Raw genomic sequence first — 8,044 nt, 5'->3', positions numbered from 1 at the left:
GGAGCGCATACGGCAGGGGGGAGCTAAAAGCTCGCGCTCCCGTATGTGACCGTATGCGCTCCCGTATGCCATTCATTTCAATGAGCCGACCGGAGTGAAACGTTCGGTCCGGTCGGCTCATTTTTGCGCCGTATGCGCTTTTACAACCGGACCTAAAACCGTGGTTGACCACAGTTTTAGGTCCGGTTGTAAAAGCGCATACGGCGCAAAAATGAGCCGACCGGACCGAACGTTTCACTCCGGTCGGCTCATTGAAATGAATGGCATACGGGAGCGCATACGGTCACATACGGGAGCGCGAGCTTTTAGCTCCCCCCTGCCGTATGCGCTCCCGTATGGGACAAAACGTAGTGTGAACCCAGCCTTATCTTGGATGGACTCTGATCAAGTCCTTTGGGACGCTGGCACCAATTTTCTGGTTGGACTGGATAAGTAGTGCTGCTTTATTTTGGTATTATATATATATATATATATATATATATATATATATATATATATATTTCCCTTACGTCCTAAGCAGTAGCACAGATGGGGTATTCCACCGCCCGGGAACTGGTAGGACAGATGGAAATTTAATGACCAATAATTAAATAATTGACAAAACACACCCACATTAACCTGTATAAAGGAGAGGGTCACCCTCAGTCCCTTGTTTTTTTTTTCTGTCCACCTGGACAGTGGGACAGATGGTGACCCCCTCCTTTTTTGTCGGGGGTCATATACTTTCATTTACTTTCACTTTCTGACCTGTGGCTTTCTGCCTTATGTTCTTCCTTTCCCTTATGTGTGTCCATAGGTTTTTTTTTTTTTTAGCTTTTCGTCTGTTTATCAGGTTATCCCTTACTGCAGGGTCTGTTGGGCATTTGTGCGCACTCCCCAGTCTCTGCATCGGGCACACGTCTCCTCTGCGATCCCCGCAGTGGAAGTGCGTCAGCAGCGTCTGACATCACTTCCCTTTCTTCTCCTGCCTCTCCGTCCAGGGTTTTTTTGCCTTTTAGTTGGCAAAATATAGCGAGATTGGGCGGGAGGCTTCCTGGGGCTTACAGAATAGCTCAATCTTTAGTTACACACTTTTTTAGGTCTTTTTAATATAGTTGAAAATTCTTTCCTGTCTCTGCCCTGGTGGGCGGAGCTTCTTCTTGGCGCCATTTGGGGGATATTTAAACCTCCTCAATTCGCCTCTCTGAGCGCAGTCCTGTCAGTTTACTGCAGTACTGTCTTTTTGAGTCTGGAGCATTGCTCTATAGTGCTATCCTTGCGGAAAGCGCTTTTTTTCTTTACCCACTAGTTCCTGCTAGAGTATTGTGCCTAGCTCATTTGGGTACTTTTTTAGCTCTTATGTTTATCAGCTTCTTTTGAGCTATAATTTTTTTCTAACAGTCCTATCTTCCTCAGATCATGTCAACTGAGGGCTCTGCTGACCATGATGTTCCTGGAAAGAGAGCTTCCATGCATAAACATTTTGCTTGTCATGAATGCAATATTCCGCTGGAAGATGATTATGAGTATTCCAGGTGCCCACCTTGTAGGGCTAAAACTATGCCCTCTCAACAAGTGGAGCCCACTGTAAAGGATATGTACGTTTGGGTTTCCACAAACATGTCTGCTATGCATACATGAATAGAAAGATTGAAGCAAGTGGTTTCCCAGAAACGTTCAAGACCTGCTTCTCCTTCAAGAATGGAAGTTACCACCGAGCACGAGAAGGAAGATTCAAAATAATCTTCTTCCGAAGAGGAAGAAACTGTGACCTATTTTTTCCCTTTGGGAAAAACTCAACGTCTTAAAAGGTCCATCAGGTTGGGGGACCAGGATGTTGACCCTGGGGAAGCCTCCTCCTCCGCCTCTAAGGGGCCTAAGGCCTTTAAAGCGGATGAGACCCTACTTTCAATACTTAAAACGGAATGGAAGAAGCCAGGAAAGGGTTCGGTCATAACTAAAAGATTTAAGACCATGTTCCGTATTAGGGAAGATCAGCTTTCTTCCTGGGGCCCTGTCCCCAAAGTGGATTTAGCAGTGGCTAAGATGTCTAAGAGAACCATGGTTCCTGCGGAGGATGGGTCTTCCCTGCAGGATCCTATGAATAGAGAAGCTGATTGCACGTTTAGGTGCTCCTATTCTGCTGCTGCCTCAGCTTCTGTGGTGATAGCTAGCTCTGAAGTTTCTAACCTCCTTAAAGGGGTACTCCGGTGCTTAGACATCTTATCCCCTATCCAAAGGATAGGGAATAAGATGCCTGATCGCGGGAGTCCCGCCGCTGGGGACCCCCGTGATCTTGCACGCGGCACCCCGTTTGTAATCAGTCCCCGGAACGTGTTCGCTCCGGGACTGATTACCGGCGACTACAGGGCGGGCAGCGTGTGACGTCGCGCTCCTGTGTGATATCACGCTCTGCCCCTCAATGCAAGCCTACGGGAGGGGGTGTGATTGCTGTGACGTCACACGCCGCCCGCCCTGTAGTCGCCGATAATCAGTCCCGGAGCGAACACTCTCCAGGGACTGATTACAGATGGGGTGCCGCGTGCAAGATCCTGGGGGTCCCCAGCGGCGGGAGTCCCGCGAACAGGCATCTTATCCCCTATCCTTTGATAGGGGATAAGATGTCTAAGCACCGGAGAACCCCTTTAAGACCTGTTTGTCTTCCATCGAGTGGGATTTTTACCAAGGGGTCCCTAGGGATGAAATCTTGGCCTTTTTCAAAACAGCCAATTTGGCCATGGATTTCCTTTGCAATGCTGCTACTCAGCAGCTAAAACTCGCTTCTAAGACCATGGCCTTATCCTCTGCTGGACGCTGTCCTCTCTGGCTTAAACCTTGGAAGGCTGATCCTTCTTCCAAACATAACTTGTGTTCCTTACCTTATGAACCCGGAATTCTTTTCGGCACAGAGTTAGACCATATAACGGAGGGCCTGTATGATAACAAGGGGAAATCTCTTCCTCATCAGGCCTTTTGCAGTCGGGGCAGGCTTTTTGGGAGCAGATCTACTTCCCAATCCAAACCTCAGAAGGACTGGGGTAATCAACGCCGGGGCGGTAAGCGGAGCGCTGCTCCAAAGACAAAAAGCTCTTACTATGGGTTTCCAGCCGGTGTGATCTTTCCAGTTTCCCATCCTGCCCCTCATATTCCTATAGATGGTCGCCTACAATATTTTCTAAGCGCTTGGACTGTTCATATTCAAGCCCCTTGGGTCCTGAGAATAATTTTGGATGGCTATTAAATAGACCTCGAGTCAGTTCCGCCATTCTGTTATGTGGAGACAAGAGTTCTTCCTCCAACCAAACAATCAGTGCTAGAGACCTATATCCTGGAATATATCCAGAAGGGAGCTCTAGAGGAAGTTCCTCTATCAGAACATGGGGCATGCATTTATTCTTCAGCCTTCCTAGCTCCCAAAGTGACGGGAGACTGGCGGATGATTATAGATCTGAGATTTTTCAATCAGTACGTAAAGCACAAACGCTTTTGTATGGAAACGATTCAGTCTGTGGTCAACCTCATCTCGCCATGGGACTACCTGGCTACCCTGGATTTAAAGGATGCTTACCTCCATATTCCCATTCATCCTACTTTCAGGAAATATGTAAGGATTGCTGTCCAGGCGGGGGAGTTCTAAAACATCTTCAGTTTCTTTCCCTCCCGTTTGGAATTTCTTCAGCCCCGCACACATTTACCAAAGTTGTGGTTGCTGTAGTAGCTGCCCTAAGGCTCCAGGGGCTCAGCCTTGTTCCTTACCTGGAGGACTGGCTCCTCAGAGCTCCATCTCAGGCAATCCTGTCCCAACATCTTCAGCTCGCCATATCCTTCCTTCATCAGCTGGGTTGCATAGTCAATTGGGCCAAGTCAAATTTCTTCCCAGCAATGTCAGTGAGGTTTCTTGGCTTCATAGTCTACTTAGTCTCAATAACTCTTTACCTCACCCCCAAGAGGAAATCTTGGGTTCAAGAATCGGCTCAGTTTCTTTCAGTTACCTGGAAAGTATCCATTTGCACTCTCAGTTGGATGTTAGGACTTATGTCTGCTACCGCAGATGCGGTTCCTTGGGCTCTTTGCCCTCTTCAATCAGAGGGAGGCACTCGATCACAAAGCCTCCTCAGAGAGGTGGGTCTGATCTTGGATTGGACAGAGAGGAACCTCACCCCATCTGTGCTACTGTGACTAAAGGAAAACAAATTATCGTTAGAAATTAACAAATATGTTCCAGCATAACTTTCAAATGGCTGGAGATATTCTGATGGAACTTAGTACACATTACTTTTATGTCAAATAAAAATATATGATAAATTAACCCTAACCTACCCCTTTACGTGAAGGATGGGGTTTTTGTCTTAAGTCCCATGCAAGTATATAGGACTTGCAGTACCTTACTCCAAGCTATGCATCTCCTGGTCAGTGCGTCAGTCCATCCACACTCCATTTCACAAAGCCACACCCACCATTTAAGCCACACCAATTTATTTTCTACCCTTTTTGTGCATTGGTCCGGCTTGGCAGTCATGTCCACTTCCACAAACCCACGTCTCCTTCTATTTTCCGCCTACAATCTCTTCATCACAAGTCAGCTCCATCTGAGGACGGGATATGAGGGTGGGAGATGAGGTCAAGATATGAGGGTGGGATAGGAGGTCGGGATATAAAGAAAGGGATATGAGGACCGGATATAAGCGAGATATGAGGACAAGTACTTCCTCCTATGTTGCTTTTCCTCCCCCACAAGGATTAGGTAGGAAAAACTGGGCAACACCAGGTACTCAGCTAGTGCTTAATAATTTAAAGGAGGACAAAACACATCACAATCTGGAAAACGGTCCTAATCACTAGCAAAATCTTTTATGGACAATTTATCAATGATATCGCTTAAAGGGGTACTCCGGTGGAAAAACTAATTTATTTTTTCTTTTTTAAATCAACTGGTGCCAGAAAGTTAAACATATTTGTAAATTACTTCTATTAAAAAAATCTTAATCCTTCCTGTATTTATTAGCTGCTGAATACTACAGCTTTTTGGAATGCTCTCTGATGACATCACGAACACACTGCTCTCTGCTGACGTTATTATAATAATAAGTCCATAGTGGGATTTGAACCCAAGGCCCCAGCACTGCAAGGCAGCAGTGCTAACCACTAAGCCACCATTCTGCCCTTAGCATACATCTGCTATGCACAGTTTCTAAAATGGACAGAGATGTCAGCAGAGAGCACTGTGCTCGTGATGTCATCAGTGTTCCAAAAAGAAAGGAATTTCCTCTGTAGCATTCATTAGCTAATAAGTACTGGAAGGATTAAGATTTTAATTTACAAATATGTTTAACTTTCTGGCACCAGTTGATTTAAAAAAGAAAAAAAAATAGTTTTTCCACCGGAGTACCCCTTTAAGGGGTATTCCACTGGAAATGTTTTTTTAAAGGGGTTAAAAAAGACACCTTATCCCCTATCCAAAGGATAGGGGATGTCTGATCACGGGGGTCCCGCCACTGGGGACCCCCGCAATATAGCATGCGGCACCCACCTGTTACTGCTCCGGAAGCGCTGGAGGGTCTGGGTCCTGTTTTTTTTTCTGTGATAGGAGAGGTACACTTTAAAACTAGAGCCTAAGTCAAGATTTATTTTTTTTAAGGTCTCCGCTGTATCCCCATTATACTGTTTATCAGTAGATGACTGATCTTCAAATTTTTTTTTCATCTTTAATCATTATCTTATCTTATTAAGTGTACCTGTCTTTTCAGGACAAGCTGTCTTATGTGTGTACATTTGTGACCATTACATATTTGATATATGGCACTTTGAAGACCTCTACAGGCTTGCTTTCAGTTGTTCCTGAGATAGTGAGTGGAGCCTAGCCTCTATGATGTCTCACATAGGCCCCATTCACATGGCCGAAAGTATGCGTAATGTCTGCAAGAAAATACGGGTGGACATTATGCACATTTACTTGATTCGGCTGCACTAAGACCGCTTAGAAATGCACCATTTCCATAGATGGCAATGCATTTCCGAGCAGTATCTGCAGAAACATTGAATAGTTTAAATGTTTCTGCAGAAGCCGGAATCGGGATTCCTGCAGCAGAAACATCTGCTGCGTAAATTCTACAGTGTGCACAGTGCAGCAGAATTCCATTAAAATCAATGGGACTCTGCTGCAGCAGAATTTCACATACACTACACATGCACAGAAGATCATACTCCTCTTTGTTTTTATACACACCCTAAGCAGCAGCATGGCAGACATTATAGAGCAATACAGAACAATTTAAGCTGTAAACAAAGCCCTGGGGTGAGATCTAATACTCATAGGGGGAGATTTATCAAAACCAGTGCAGAGAAAACGCTGACCAGTTGCCCATAGCAACCAATCACATTTCTTCTTTGATTTTTTAAAAGGCCTCTGCAAAATGAAAGAAGCGATCTGATTGGTTGCTATGGGCAACTCAGCAACTTTTCCTCTGCACAGGTTTTGATAAATCTCCCCAATAATGTTTTGTACCCTCTTTGCACTGCTTGTTACTGCCTCTTTTTAATTACTCTCCCTGCCATCTCCCTCCTTTCCATAGACATGTAAAGTCAGCATGTAACTTAAACCCTTTGTGAGCTGGTAATCTGTCTTTTGAACACAAGACTGAATTGAGATGTTTTTCAGAGTACATCTTGGAGCCTTTAGTCTATGCCTGGTAGTATCTGAGCGAGTGGTCCCCAAATGGACCTGGGGTATCAATCCTCCATGTTATACTGACAACCTAATCATTGTGTGGAAAGAAGAATGGGATGTGTTCAAACTGTTTTTAATAATATGCATTTGGAATTCACAGACACATTTTGTGGTGACTATTCAATTTCAATTTTTAGATGTGTTTATCAGTCATGTCAATGATAAAGTAATTGTCTCCCCATGTAAGAGAGATTGTGCGGGAAATGCCATTTTACTTTTCCCATCTTACCATCCTCCACATATTACCAGAAACCTTCTCACCGCAAACCATCTTCACCGCAACTGCACCAATGGTGATACATCTATAATAGAATCCCAAAAGTTATGCCACCATTTAGGAGCCTGTAAATATCCACACAGTATTCTACAAAATGCACACAAAATATGGATAGAACTATGAAACAATCAGACCATGTTCATAGTACAAACAATTCTCCCTGCAGATTTGTCACCAATTCAATCAGTTCTGTGATGTCATATTAAGTAGATTTTCATTCTTAAACAAGACCCTGAACTGGCAAAAATCAGACAAGGGTGTTAAAGTTGTCTGTAGAAAAGCTCCTACTTTAGAAAATATTTTGTCCCCAGTCTGTATTTATCTTAACAAGATTGTACCTCTACATCACTTTAACAAAAAGGAAACTTTAAATGTGGCCACAGGGTGCGCATGACATGCACACGTGACCATTAAACAATCGTTTCATGTGTTACTCTAGAACAATTTTCAGTGAATACATTAATTGTAATAGTTGCAATGTTTTTTTTAATCTTGCTACAAACACAATTGACCATAGGGTCACAAAAACCCTTATTTTATGCCCACTCCTAAAATATAACCTTTACTGGGTTTTATTAAAAGGAAATCTGTCCTCAGAATCACCCGCACTAAACCTGTTACACAGGCTTGTAGTGCGGGTGATCCTGATTAAAACGCTTCTTACCTAATTAAAAACTGTGCAGCGGGAAGCGGCATTCTCCTGCATATCTATCTATGCAGGAGAATGCCGCTTCCGGGTGTAAGGCGCGTGGCGCATGCGCGGCGCTACCCACGTGACCTACACCAGGAGGAAGACTGCGATGAGGCATCCATGAATATTCATGAGCCGGGCAGCCGCTCCGCCCGGCGAAAATGACGTAAGCGAGTCCGTGCTGATGCTGAGGACCTCCCACTGAGTCCCAAGCCTGGGAATACCATATAACTAAAAATGAAGATATCTGGCGAACCGCTGCACAGTTTTTAATGAGGTAAGAAGCGTTTTAATCAGGATCACCCGCACTACAAGCCTGTGTAACAGGTTTAGTGCAGGTGATTCTGATGACAGATTTCCTTTAAAATGT

General features: G+C 44.5%; 1 protein-coding gene across 1 annotated transcript in view; it reads left to right on the top strand.

The window, feature by feature from the left end:
- The window catches only part of USP20 (ubiquitin specific peptidase 20), a 107,523-nt gene that overhangs the window by 11,261 nt on the left and 88,218 nt on the right, over window positions 1-8,044 (top strand). The gene's annotated exons all lie outside the window — the stretch shown is intronic.

This window comes from Hyla sarda, chromosome 9, assembly GCF_029499605.1.
Source record: "Hyla sarda isolate aHylSar1 chromosome 9, aHylSar1.hap1, whole genome shotgun sequence".
NCBI lineage: Eukaryota > Metazoa > Chordata > Amphibia > Anura > Hylidae > Hyla > Hyla sarda.
Note: the sequence above shows the minus strand (reverse complement) of the source record. Positions and strands in the feature narration are given on the sequence as shown.